Raw genomic sequence first — 13,652 nt, 5'->3', positions numbered from 1 at the left:
CTCCCGCTCCCCACCTCTCCCCCTCCCCTACCTCTGCCCCTCCACCACCTCTGTTCCTTCCCCCACCTCTCTCATTAAAGTTGTCATTACACATTTTTTTCTACCTTCTGTCCATTCATGTAAATATGAAACAGTTTAAATATTCCTAAATGCCCACTTGCCAGATCTAAATAGCTAAATCTCTAATCAGAGGATAAATGTTGGCAAAGCTCACTCTCCTGAACTGTGTCCCTGAAGACCTTTTGTCTCCAGTTCTGAACTTACCAGTGTCAGTATCTAGATTTAGTGTCCTGTATCCCCCAGAGTCCCCTGAATGTACAGTTGCTCTTGGAGCATATGTTTGATTTTTCACCGATTCCATGCCATTTTGGTTTTTTAAATTTTTACTCTTAACATCAGGCTCTCATGTAGGTCAGGCTGGACTTAGACTTCTGATCCTGCTGCCTTTGATTCTCAGGGGCCCTGCCTTACTACATGTTTTAAACAAGCGTTTCTTGGGATAGATTGATTTCTTGCAAGACATTGAGGTAAAAATGAACTTTAGGATAGCTTGTTTTATTACCTAAGCAAGAAAATAAAGAACATCCAAACTAATGGAATTATAAGCGTATAAAAATAACCTATTTCTTATAATAGAATAGGAATTGGTAAAGATAGAAATAGCCTCAAAACTAGAAACATCACAGTTTGAAAAATACCATGTTGCTATTTTTAGAAATGAGCTTTAAGTGTGTATCAGAATTATTGGCCAAAATTGAGATAAGAAAGGATATTTATATGATCCTAAACTATCATTCCATAAGATAACCTTTACATAGATTGGAAAGTACTAAGCAGCATGAGCTAAATATGGTGTTGGATCCTGGACAGAATCCAAAACCAGGAAAAAAAGACATTAGTATAAAATCAGAAAATTGGGACAAAGTGGGTAGATTAATTAGCTATGCCAATGTGAAGGTTCCTGGTTCTGACACTTTTGCATTAGTTGTAAGATTTTCATGTTTGAAGAAGCATAGAAGGCCACTTGGAAACTCTCTTTCAACTTCTTTGTAAGTTAAAGTTGCTTGTAACCAGAAAATAATTTAAAATAAACAGGAAGGCCTGGCAAGGTTTTATAGTTTCATGGTGCTCTTTAAAGGAAGGTTAAGGATTAGAGTCAAGGGCTGAGAGTGTAGCCCAATAGTAGAGTCCTTATTGCTTAACATCCAAATGATGCCCTGAGCTCAGTCCCCAGCATCCAAAAGAAACAATAGCAAAGATGAAGAACATTGTAGGGGAAATTATGGGCTACATTTATTATGGCTCAGACTTGACACTGGATGTAGATGGCAGTTATTTCAGTGATTTGTCCAAGCTCAACCATTGCTGGTCAGCTGTTCGATGACATTTTTATCACTTCACGAACATCTATGATTTAACTGTTTCATTCTCATTATTACTAAATAGGTGGAGTTTCCCATAAGAATAGAAGATTTTCAAGGTAACACAGTGGAGTTAGAATTCAAGTCCAGATTTCCTCATTCTTAATACAGTTTCCTCATGCATACCCTCAAATTATTCATATGCCAAAAATGTCATTACTCCTCCCCTTTGTTTGACAAACATTCATTTAGAATCTGCTAGTCAAAACACTGCACCAAGCATGATAGGTATCAAAAGAATGTGAATTACTGAGGGTCACCTTCAATAAGATAAGTTTTCAAGGAAAAAAATGAAGGTTGGCCAGATAGCAAGGACTAAGAATATTATTTGAAACAAGTTTGGTATCTCTGCCTCCAGAGATAGCAAAGGCACAGCTCTCTCAGACCTGACCTTGAAGTAGCTAATCCTCATTGCCTTATTCTTAGAATACTCTGTAAACATTTAGTGTCCTTCCCTCAAGAAAGGGACACTTACAGACTACAGTTGGGAAATAAACATTATTTTCTTCAAACTAACTTTACTCTGGAGATTGTCTAAGGATTAGCAAAATTCTGCTTCACTGAGAGTCTTCAATTAGTCTTGCTGCCCACACATCTATGTGGTCCAGCTGGGTAAACTATCCCCCTGCGTGGTGCCATCAATTGAATCTGGCCAAGATTGCAATAACTCTGGTAAGACAAGGGAAGCTGCCAGCTGGATCATGTCAGGAGAAAATGTGTCAGTCTGACTTTGGAAAGCTAACTGTCATTCTCCTGTTCTGGCCCCAGGACAGGAAAGGTGTAACTTCCAAACATTCAAAGCATGCTGTCTTGATTTTAAAATACGAGCCTATGACAGGGGTTTCCACAACTTTGAGTTTCATCTCAAAGGAAAGGGAGAGATAACAGTACATTGGCAAATCTTGTTTATCTGTAGAGATCCTGTAATTGGAACACCCGAATCGATGTGACCAAAGATGATGTAATACAAATGAATAGGTTTTCCTTTGTGGTTTTCACATTGAGATCTGCCTTGCATGAGGGTGAGTTCTATACTATGGGCACTTGAGGCTCTGATATTTAGGATTCTTTCTCTGTTCCAGTTTGACATATTTCAGTTTAGTCATTTCTAGGAAGGTAAGTACAGATAATTACACCTCACATGAGGGTAGCTTTGCATCTGTTTTCGGATATCTGCTTTGGGATATATACATATATAGCATATACAACTATATTTGAACAAGATTTAACACTGTACAACAACTGTTCCTGGAGCATGTGAGTTCTTTGATTTATCCTCTACAGCATAACCTGGGTGGCAGAAAAGTGAGTTTCATATGCTTTATCCTGGTGTGACATTTTCCCACCAAATATGACTTCCAAGTTTCGAATAAATAGAGTTGATATATTTAAGATCACTGACTTTGTTTTAAGTTTTTTCATTGCCACATTAAAAGCTGGGTTAAAAAAAGTTCTGAGGCTTGAAGTATCCAGTGGTGGCAATTTCAGTTGTTTAAACCATTCTTTGTCTTCTATTTTATGCCTTGATAGCCATTATTAATAAAACTGGGTACCCAATTATGTCAATTAGTATTTGCACCCTCAATTGTATTAATGTAAAAACTTTCAACCTTATCAGCCATACAACTTTGATGTATATGGGAAGGCTTACAGACAGCAGCCTTATTACCTGAATTCTGTGTGTTTTTATTTAGTATGGTATCACTCGGTCATCATTATTGATTCTGTAGTAACCTCTAATACTTGCATGCTCTACCAATGTGCTAATTTTCTAAGACATTAGAGTGATTTCTGTTGCATAAATGATAGCTTTCATTGCTTATAAAATGCAATGACATACTCAATAATGTCTTCTTCAAACTTATACTGCATTGATTACATCTGGCAGTCCCATATGGTGAAACTTAGTTACGACCTTTCCAATTAAATTATGGTTGGAAACCCACTTCTGGGGTATAGCTCTGTAGTCTACTAAGTTTCTCAGTGACATTCAGAACATGAAATGATTTTAAGGGAATAAATTTGCAATACAAGTGGGAACACAGAAGAAGGTTTTCAATCTGTATTAATTTATTTTGCAAAAGCCATTACTTAGACAATATGTTTTCCAATCTTATTCTAACCAAAGATGAGTAACACTGCCTTGGCAAGAATCTGTGCTTTACATATCCCATATGGCTAAGCAGAAATACCTAGTTTCATGCTTATGTGTGAAGAAAATGTTGAAGGGGAAAATGTTCTTAAGGCAGGTTTTGTAGCACCTCCTCCAAGACTTGGCCTTGGGGAATCCATTGAGAAACCATGGTCCCCTGCTACCATGTGCATCCGTCCAAATGTCTCTGCACATATAAACTTCACCTTTGTTCCAGTTATACCAGTGCAACATCTGTATTTCTGTCGAGAGCCAATGTTTCTGTTATACACTGTGTCTCATCTCCTATCTTCTGCTCTTGATAACACTCCTGAAATTAATATAATCAACACCCCCTCTTCTGGGCCATCACTAGTAGAAATCAGAATGCTGGTTTTTTTCCTGTCATATGTACATACCAAGAATCCCTCCTCTTACCTGTCCTTTCTTTCACTCAGCTAGACCCAGCTTTTCTCTGTTCAAAAGAGCTGTCTTTGTCTAACATAAGAATTGTCCCAGCCCATGTGTCTGAACACTTAGGGGTCCACCCCTTCTTTGCCTACTTTTCCCATTTAATCTATGTTGACCTCTCTGCTTTTGAACCAAATGACTCATAGTTTCCTTGGCAGTTGTGCCTGTAAATCCAGGCCTGGAATCCCAGAATTCTGAAGCTTACTTCATTATCTTCCTCCGAGAGCACTCCCTTAAAACTCGGAGGTTTGGTGAAATCTTCCTCATCTTTGCGTGTAAAATTCCAACATTCCTCTATGTATTTACTGTCTCCTCTCATTGAATTCCCCTTCTTGGGGGTATTTATCACATTTCACCTGTACTTTTAAAATAAGTTTATTTCATTGTAGAGGTTTCTATAGGTGTGGGGGTTTACCAAGCAACATGGATAGAAGTCTGTTTATAGACAAGTTGAATGTCCATAAAAACTGAGAGGATGTTGAGGGTAAGTGGCCCATGCATGAGAACCAGACCTGATTGACTATTTTCTTATTTCAAAAAGCCATGTAGTTTCAGATAGCTTATTCAAAGTCTCTGAACCTCCACTGGCTCATGTGTAAGTAATTTGGTACTCATGTCAATTATTCAGCAAATACTGGGCTCAGATCCAGAAGTTGTTATACCCAGACAGCCCTGAGAGAGGCAGGCTGGTTCCTGTCCTTATGGAGGTTGGACTCCACAGAGCAATAGAAATCAACGGTCCTGGAACATGTGTGAAAAGCCAAGGTGTGAGATGGTGAAGAAATAGATGAGGTGGCTTTAAAAGTGCCTTGCTTGTTAGTAGTGATCAGGTGTCTTTTCCCCAGCCTTCTCAGACAGTTGTATAGGCAGACATAGTCTATTTGCTGTCCTACCAGCTTGCCTTATCTGTCCCTTGAAATAACCCTTAAAAATATAGAGAATAACCCAGAATTGCTCCTGTCTAAAGGAAATGCAAGAACAAATTGTGAAGCAGAGACTAAAGGAAAGGCCATCCAGAGACTGCCCCACCTGGGGATCCATCCAAACTGTAGACACCAAACCCAGACACTATTGCTGATGCCAAGAAGTGCTTGCTGACAGGAGCCTGGTATAGCTGTCCCCTGAGAGACTCTGCTAGACCCTGACGAATACAGATGTGGATGCTTGCAGCCAACCATTGGACTGAGCACAGGGACCTGGGTGGAGGATTTAGGGGAAAGACTGAGGGAGTTGAAGGGTTTGTAACCTCATAGGAAGAATAACAATATCAATCAACCAGACCCCCCCACACACACCCTAGAGCTCCTAGGGACTAAACCACCAACCAAAGAATACACATTCATGACTCAAGCTGCAAATGTAGCAGAGGATTACCTTATCTGCCATCAATGGGAGGGGAGGACATTGGTCCTGTGGAAGCTTGATGCCCCAGCATAGAGAATCCTAGGGAAATGAGGGAGGAGTGGATAGCAGTGTCAGGAGCACCCTCATAGAAGCAGCAGAGAGCAGGGATGGGATGGGGGTTTGCAGAGGGGAAATCAGGAAGGGGGATAACATTTGAAATGTAAATAAATAAAATAACCAATAAAAAAAGAGAAGTGAATCCAGTGTGTAGAATTTCTGTTTCAAGACATTGAGGATACGGTTCCTAAAAATGTATTTTAATACCTGCTAATGAAATCCCAACACAGAAATTGCCAGACCATTGAGAACTGCTGATCTAGAGAAATAGCTTTACTGTCTCCCTTTTTAATAATAGGTTATAAAAACATTTTAGAGCATGTCATTCTGAGTAAGTTATGCTCTCCCAGAAGCCATTTAATCCAACACTTTTGCCTCACATTAGTGATATTAATGACCCATAGAGATCACATACTCACTATCTAATCATAGTAGGATTTAAATCTTAAGATAACTTTCCCTACCCGACTCCCAGAGGATTTTTGTTGCCTGTAGCTTTATTTGGAGGAAAAAAAAAATACACATGAATAGTTAAAATGCCATCCATTGTAAGAGATTATGAAATAACGAAGGGGGGGGTGCAGGGTGGAACTAGCCACAACCAAAGAGAAACCTGACCTGGGAGAGTCTTAAATCTGCATTCACAGAGGACAGTGATCAACAGATGGTGCCAACGATTGTGATTGTTAAGCCATGCAGATGCAAATAGGAATGTAATTTAACTCTGTTAATGTAATTACAGCAAAGTCAAAGAATTTTGAAATATGGCCTACCACCAACTTCTGCCTGAGGTCATAAACTCATGAAAGTATTTCTTAGCAGTCACAATGTTTGATATTTCCCAATTTAGGTATATTGAAGACTAGAGCGTCTGCTTTTTAATAATAGCTGCTAATATATTAAATATTAATATCTTAAAATCACAAAAATATCATAGCTAGCCACATCCCCAAAGATTATTTTTTTCATATATTTATGTTCTCTATACAACTGTGACATCCTATCAAATATTCAGTACTTTATTTCAGACCCCTCTCAGAGTTTGTCTAACATAAATTATGTGCATCCTTTCAGAATCTATTGGCTAGCGTAAGATAAGATTGTGAGTATTGGCTCAAGGGCACTATCATTAATCCCCGATACTGGGCATGGTAGTGATGCTAGGAGCATCATGAGGAATATACTTACAGAAATGGCGTAGACTTTCTGTGGGATGGTAAACTGTGCCAGGAAGCTTGATAGGTAGAGCGGGTCTGAGTCCCTGGACAGTTGGTACACATACCTGAGATGGTAGCTGCTTCCCTGTTAACTGCCAGATCCTGGCCTAGAACACATGCCACACTTCTCCACATAAGGAAACATGACCTGTGATCAACTAGGCCCAGAACAAGAGTTCTCTATGCTAATGAGTACCTAAAGACCCTGAAGGTTTAGCTAATAAGCTTCCCTTCCCAGACCTACCTCCCTGAAAAAGGTATTTAACCTTCGGCCCACCTTGAGAAGTTGATATGCATCTGTTTTCCATGATGAACAACCAATAAACAGTTTGGAACCAAGAACTGTTTCTTTCATCTACCATCACCATGGGGAGCATGGAGAAGGCCTTCACCTACAGAGCTGCAGTTTAAGTCTCCTGTAGAAGGCCTGTCTGTGCCTCTAACTAACCACCACCAAGCTAAGGACAATCACCAGTGAGCTAAGCCGGAGCTCCCAGCCCTGGCACCAAGGTAGGCGCTGTCATCAACCTGCAGGCCCACAAAGGCCTTGTCATGGGCCCATGGACTCCTGACACTTCATTCCGGACCCCTCTGTGTGGCACTCCAGCACTGACTAGATGTCCAGGGGTCAAGGAATACCAACTTTTGCTTTCCCACATCTCAGACTGCATTTTCCCACCCCTGAAGCAGTGTCTCAGCACTTCCCGAAAGCCCAGCACCTGCTTGGTGGTGGCATGAGTAAACTTAGCCAAACTCCTCAGGCAGGGCAGAACGTGGACCCACAACTTTCTATCCAGTGTGTGGGGCTTTTCATCAGCTGCAGACCAACATCTTTTATTTTCCTACTAGGGACACTGTTCCTGTCTTCAGAGCCCCATCTTCTAATTTTTTGGTATTGACTGATAAAGATATGGAACATATACAAAACAAGCATGCATATTAAGATTAATAATAACATATTTCTAATATTTAAAATGAAATTATGTACTCTGTTCTAGGGATTGAGGACTGCTTTCTGAATTTACTGTATAAAATTCAATTAAAATTGTCCTTCTGGATCTTTGTTTTTGAATGTTTCAAACAATGTTTAAATTTTACTTTGTTTATTCTGATAGTTTAGTTGCATTCTTCATCTGAGAGCTCATCTGATACATGGCCTTTGTATAATAGAGTATTACAGTTGGCTCTGGAGTTCTTGGCCCAGGCCTGCATTATAACTTTTTAAAAGTAACCGCCTCTTGCTATACCTATTTTGTTCCCACATGTTAGTTAGTCTTTGGGTTATTCTCTAATATTGAGGGCTTACAAACTAATAAATGACTAAAATGACTAACAGTACTTCAGAGTATTCTTATTGTAGTTAAGTCATAGATATTATCTTTATAAATTACCAGCAAAACATATTTTTATAAACTTAAGAACCATTTATACTAACTTCTTGGTGAAGTGTCTATTCATTCTTATATACATGTTTATAGTTGTATTTGTGTTGGTGTTATTGGTTTATAGGGGTTCTATGCACATCTATCTTTTCTAAACTTTAAGTTTTTAAAATCTATTTTTTTTATTTTAATTCTGTATACCTTGTCTTAGTTAGGTTTTTATTGCTATGATGAAATACCATGAACAACGTCATGTTGGGGAGGAAAGGGTGTATTTCATCTTATAACAGGTCACAATCCATCACTGAGTGAAATCAGGTTAGAAGCTCATCAAGTGAGGAGCCTGCAGGCAGGAATCAGTGTAGACGTCATGGAGAGACACTGCTTACTGGCTTGGTTCTCATCACTTGCTCAGCCTGCTTTCTTCTACCACCCAAAACTACCTGCTCAGAGATGGCATTGCCCCCCATGGACTGGGCCACCTCAGTTTAATCATTGATCCAGAAAATGCCCTACAGATTTTCCTCCAGGCACTCCCAGCAGCTTTTCCTCGTTTGAGGTACTACTTCTCAGATAATTCCAGCTTGTGTCAGGCTGGCAAACAACTAAGCAGGGTGTGCATGCATGTCTCTATGAGGGTGTATGCACATGAAAGCAGGTTTCCTTGGAGGCCAGAGACATGTAGACTCAATATGGCTTCTGGGATCTGAGGTCAGGTCCTCTTCAAGAGCCTTTACATCGAAGCCAGTTCTCCATTGCCAGATATTTCTGTTCTTTTCCTTTGTCTTTCATTCTTATTTGGGGCTTTGAACTATGCAGATGTTTTAATTATAGCTGAGTCATCTTCATTAAACTTTTCAATGCTTTTAAAAAAATGTATTTGCTAGTAAAGTCTGGTCTATGTAGAATTTATTTTGATTGTGATACAATGTATACATTACTTGAAACTTTTTACATGTATACTCATCCTGTTTCCTCTTTTAAGGTAATTTTTGGTTTGTTGGGGTTACTTGAGTTGTTGGTTGGTTGGTTTTTAAAACAGGGTCTTATGTAGCCCCAGGATAATCTCAAGCTACCAATATACCTGAGGATAACCTTGAGCACTTGGTCTTCTATCTTCTACTTCACAATTCTGGGACTATAGGTATATCCAGCCACGCCCAGTTTTAGGTGGTGTGGGGGCCACGAACCTAGGACATCTTTTGTGCTGAGCAACCACTCTGCCAATTTAACCAGCCACAGAGCCTATTATCTAAATATCAATTATCACTAAGTAAATAATCTATCTTAACCAACTCATTTTAAATACCAACTACTGTCATATATTAAGTTGTATTTTAAGCTACCTTGTTTTAATTATATCTTTCTGACACCTTGTTTTCTGATCATTATATCTTTCTTCAGAATATTCTTCTTATGCTAATATTTTAATTGACTTTTATGAATTTAATCATAAATGTAATTTGTTACTATTTTATTGTAATTACTTAACTTTATCACACTATAGGGAGAATTGACATCTTCACAGTGTTAAACATTGTGACCTCAAAGTACAATATCAACTTTCAAACTCCCTAATCTTCTTCAACTTTCTCAAAATCACTAATGGATTGTAGAGTTTGTTTTTAGAAGATTCCAAATAAAGTCTGGACAGTGAGCTTTGTTGACGTCTCTCTGATATCTTCAAATTCATCTTTCTCCTTCTCCAGCTAGTTACTTTCTGCATATTATTTGCTGGAATTGGACCACATGTCCTGTGAGTTTTTCCTTTCTTTTTATAGCCTAATGATGCTTAATAAGTTTAATTGTCATTATTTTGGCAAGAACACCACATGGAGCATTACATAATCTACTCCTTTTTCTATCTATTCTTCAGCAGTATTTCTAGGGTTTTTTTTCCTGTTTAAATCTTCTTTATTTCATTTGAGTGTTTCCTACAGCTTATAATGACATCACTTCTGTGGAGGTAATTTGGCAGTATTTATGAAAATTACAAGTACTTGTGTCTTTTGACCTAGTAATTTAACTTCTAGGAATGTATCCTGCAGAGATAATTGCATACCTGTGAATTGATGCAATTACTCATTGCAGGATTATTTATAACAGGAAAGATTGCATGATCTAAGTTTCTATTGGTAAGAGACTAATTAAATAAATGGAACACATCCTTACAAGTAAAATACTGGAGACCAGTTTTAAAAAGGAAGATATTCTTTGTGAAGTCATAGGAAAAAAGGCACCAATTTATATTGCTAGGTAAAAATGTAGTGAACATCTATCACATTATTATTATCATCTTTATTATAAGAAGAATGATAACTCACACAGTGAATTACCATATATAAGGATTTTACTTGGTTCTACTGAGGGAAATGGACTGAAAGCATCAAAAGGAGTGTGGGGAATAAAACCTTTACATTTATGTCTAGTTTGCGGTGCAGTTCTTTTGTTAGAGTGTTTACTTAACATGCCAGATGCCATACGTTTGAGCTCCCCAAACCATATAAAACTGGGGATGATGTCACAGTCCTATAAGCCCAGTAGTTGGAAAAAAAGATAGAAAGCTGGGGGGTTCAAGCTTATCATGGCTGCATACCTAGTTTGAGACTAGCCTGTTCTAAATTAGATGCTGCCTGAATATGGCTTCTCATAAAGTTTAAATTTTGTTATTCTGTGAATGTTTTACCCAGTCTACTTGTCTAGTTAAAAATGTAATAACTGTGACCTATAAATGGACATTAACATCTGAATCAATATATTTTATGTTTAATGAGTATCATAATGTTATTTTACACAGGTGAGTTCAATTTGTTCAAAATAGTAAGTTTGGTCAAAACAAGATGATACATCATCAAAAGGCAAGATGATCTCACATATACAGCTATGTGTGTATTGGAGTAGGGGAGATTTAGCAGAGACAATCTTGTATAGGGAATTTATGCACGTGCGTGCATGTGTATGTGTCTCTGTGTGTGTGTGTGAACATACACAAGTTTAAACCTGAGTATTACACAAACACACACATAGACCCACACATGTACACACACATGCACACGCACACACACACACGTACACTGGCCTGCCTTTTGCCATGGCTCTTACTGAGCTCTCTCATTTGCTAAATTAGAGAGAAAGTGATGATGTGCCTTAGGTATAGAGGAGAAGGCAGATGCTTGGTACTCACAGCATAAACTGTCCCCCTTCCCCCATTCTTCTCCCAATGATGGGAAAAGCTCTAAGCTGTTATGAGAGGAGCTTAGTAAGAGATAATTTCCAGTCAGTGGGGGCTATTAAATTTGGACTCAATTCAAAAGGAAATAATTAAATCCATTTCTCTCCTGGTATCTTAAAATAAGAAAATACTATATTGTGGAGAAATACAATAAATCCCAGATTTTTTTCCTCTTCCCTAACAAACTTTCACATTGGCTGACTTCCCTGGTACATATTTCTACATACTTACTTAAAGTTGTTACTATATTATAAATACTGCTCTTCATATGAGAGCGAAATGAAACCAGAATCCTTCCATGGATTCTTTTTATATCGGCTTATGTTTTACTCAGTTGCCCTCACTGCAAATAATAAATTATCCTTTCAGTCATTCACAGCAATAAGCAGGATGAAGAACCTTAGGCTTCTTAGCAGTTAACAGGTAGATGTGGTCAGGTAGCATTCATTTAACCCTGGAGAATGTCATGGAAGATCATAATAAAGAAATAAAACTATTTTTGAGTTCTTGTTTCTCTCTTGTCGTAGTTTCTAGCCCTAAACAGGAATGTTGAAAGTAATGTTTATAACTTTACTCCACAATGGTAAAACTACTGTGATCCATGCATACTTTAGGAGTATATGTGTGTGTACATACATATATGTATGTGTATATGTGTGTGTGTGTGTGTGTGTGTGTGTGTGTGTGTGTGTGTAAAACAGCAATTGAAAGAAGAGACCATGTTTTGGAGGTAAGCAATAACATGTAAGAGAAGGTTTGGAATCAGGAAAGCATAGTGGGAAATAATGTAATTATATGTAATTATATGTAATTATATGTAATTATATGTATTAATATGTAACTATCTCAATAAATAAAAGAAATCATTTTAAAAGAAGAATTAAAAACAAGTAATCTGAAAAAAGAAAGAAAGGGAAGAAGAAAAAAGGAAGGAAGGAAGGAAAAAAGGAAGGAAAGGGCAGGAAGGAAGAAAGGAAGGAAGGAAGCAAGAAAGGAAACCAAAACCCGAGAAGCACTTACCTGAGGTTGTCCTCCTGCCTCAGCCAGGGTTCCTCTGTCACCTACTCCTCCTGTGCAACTGATAGAGAACAGGTCCATAGAAGAATCGACAGTGCAGAATTAGATCCAGATTCATGAATTAGAATGCTTTAAAAAAATATCACAACTCTGGTCTTATATAAGGTAGCAAAATAGCATATTAGCTGGCTTGTCTTCATGTTGACACATAATAAGTGTCTGTGTCTAGCAGGTTGAAACATATGAGGTTCTTGATACTTATTGTTTTTGACATATGAAAATTATGACCCCATAAATTTAAAGATAATTTAAAAGTTCTTCCTTATTTACTATCTGAATCTCATTAGCCAAACTGCCTTGCTGAAAGGCCTCTCCACTCTTAAAAATGCTATTCTTGTTAGCCACACAAGAAAATAGCTTTGTGTGGCCTCAATGTAGATTAGAGTGAAGTAAACCTAGGGGATTCGCCTTAGGAAAGTGTATGTTGTCCTCAAATCACCATTGTGAACTCTAACAAATGTCCTGGGCTACAGCTAAAGAAGCAGACAGAGCAAACTGGCTGAAGGTAACAGCACAGAGTAAGTGGCACGGAAACCATTTCATTTGGATTCTGTGCTGTGTGCTTCTAGTCCTACCCATGGCTCTCCTCTGCTGGGACATCATCATATGATAATAATGTATTTGCAATCTCTGGAGTTATGTTATCAAGACAGATCTAAAACTGACCTTAAATGTTATGAAGGTTTCAGCAAGACTTTCCGTTTTTTCTTTATGTAGTAAATGAGTTCTCTAAAGTTTTTTCTTTATTACCCTAGCCCATCAGAACATACTCATGTGTCACTTTAACATGTGTCTGGAAAAATGAGTCATACCACAATTCATTCCTCAGAAAAAGAAATATTTTTAGATTTTTTATTTTAGTGTGTGTGTGTGTGTGAAAGAGACGGGGGAGGGGAGAGAGAGAGAGAGAGAGAGAGGAAGAGAGAGGAAGAGAGAGAGAGAGAGAGAGAGAGAGAGAGAGAGAGAGAGAGAGAGAGAAACTTTCAAAACTTTATCAGATAGGCAGCAATTTTATAATGGAAAAAAATCAGAAAACCTAATTTTTAAAAGCTTGATTTAAAAGCTGATTATTAATTTGAGCAACATAGACCTATTATATGAAACAAAGTGCCCTTTGACAGGTCACTTATGCCATCTTGTTTCCTTCCCTGTCCCTAGCTTCTTTGAACAGAACCCATCATGGACAAGTATTTGTTGTGTGGACATATGTGATTAGTAAAAATCTGAGCTGTTACATCCACAGATGAGTGTTTCTTGAGT

The 13,652-nt window shown here is 38.1% G+C and overlaps 1 protein-coding gene across 3 annotated transcripts in view; it reads left to right on the top strand.

The window, feature by feature from the left end:
• Serpini1 (serpin family I member 1) overlaps nt 1-13,652 on the top strand; it is a 78,380-nt gene that overhangs the window by 24,881 nt on the left and 39,847 nt on the right. The gene's annotated exons all lie outside the window — the stretch shown is intronic.

This window comes from Grammomys surdaster, unplaced genomic scaffold (genome assembly GCF_004785775.1).
Source record: "Grammomys surdaster isolate TR1022 unplaced genomic scaffold, NIH_TR_1.0 125580, whole genome shotgun sequence".
NCBI lineage: Eukaryota > Metazoa > Chordata > Mammalia > Rodentia > Muridae > Grammomys > Grammomys surdaster.
The sequence above is the reverse complement of the archived record's forward strand: the minus strand, read 5'-3'. Positions and strand labels throughout refer to the sequence as shown.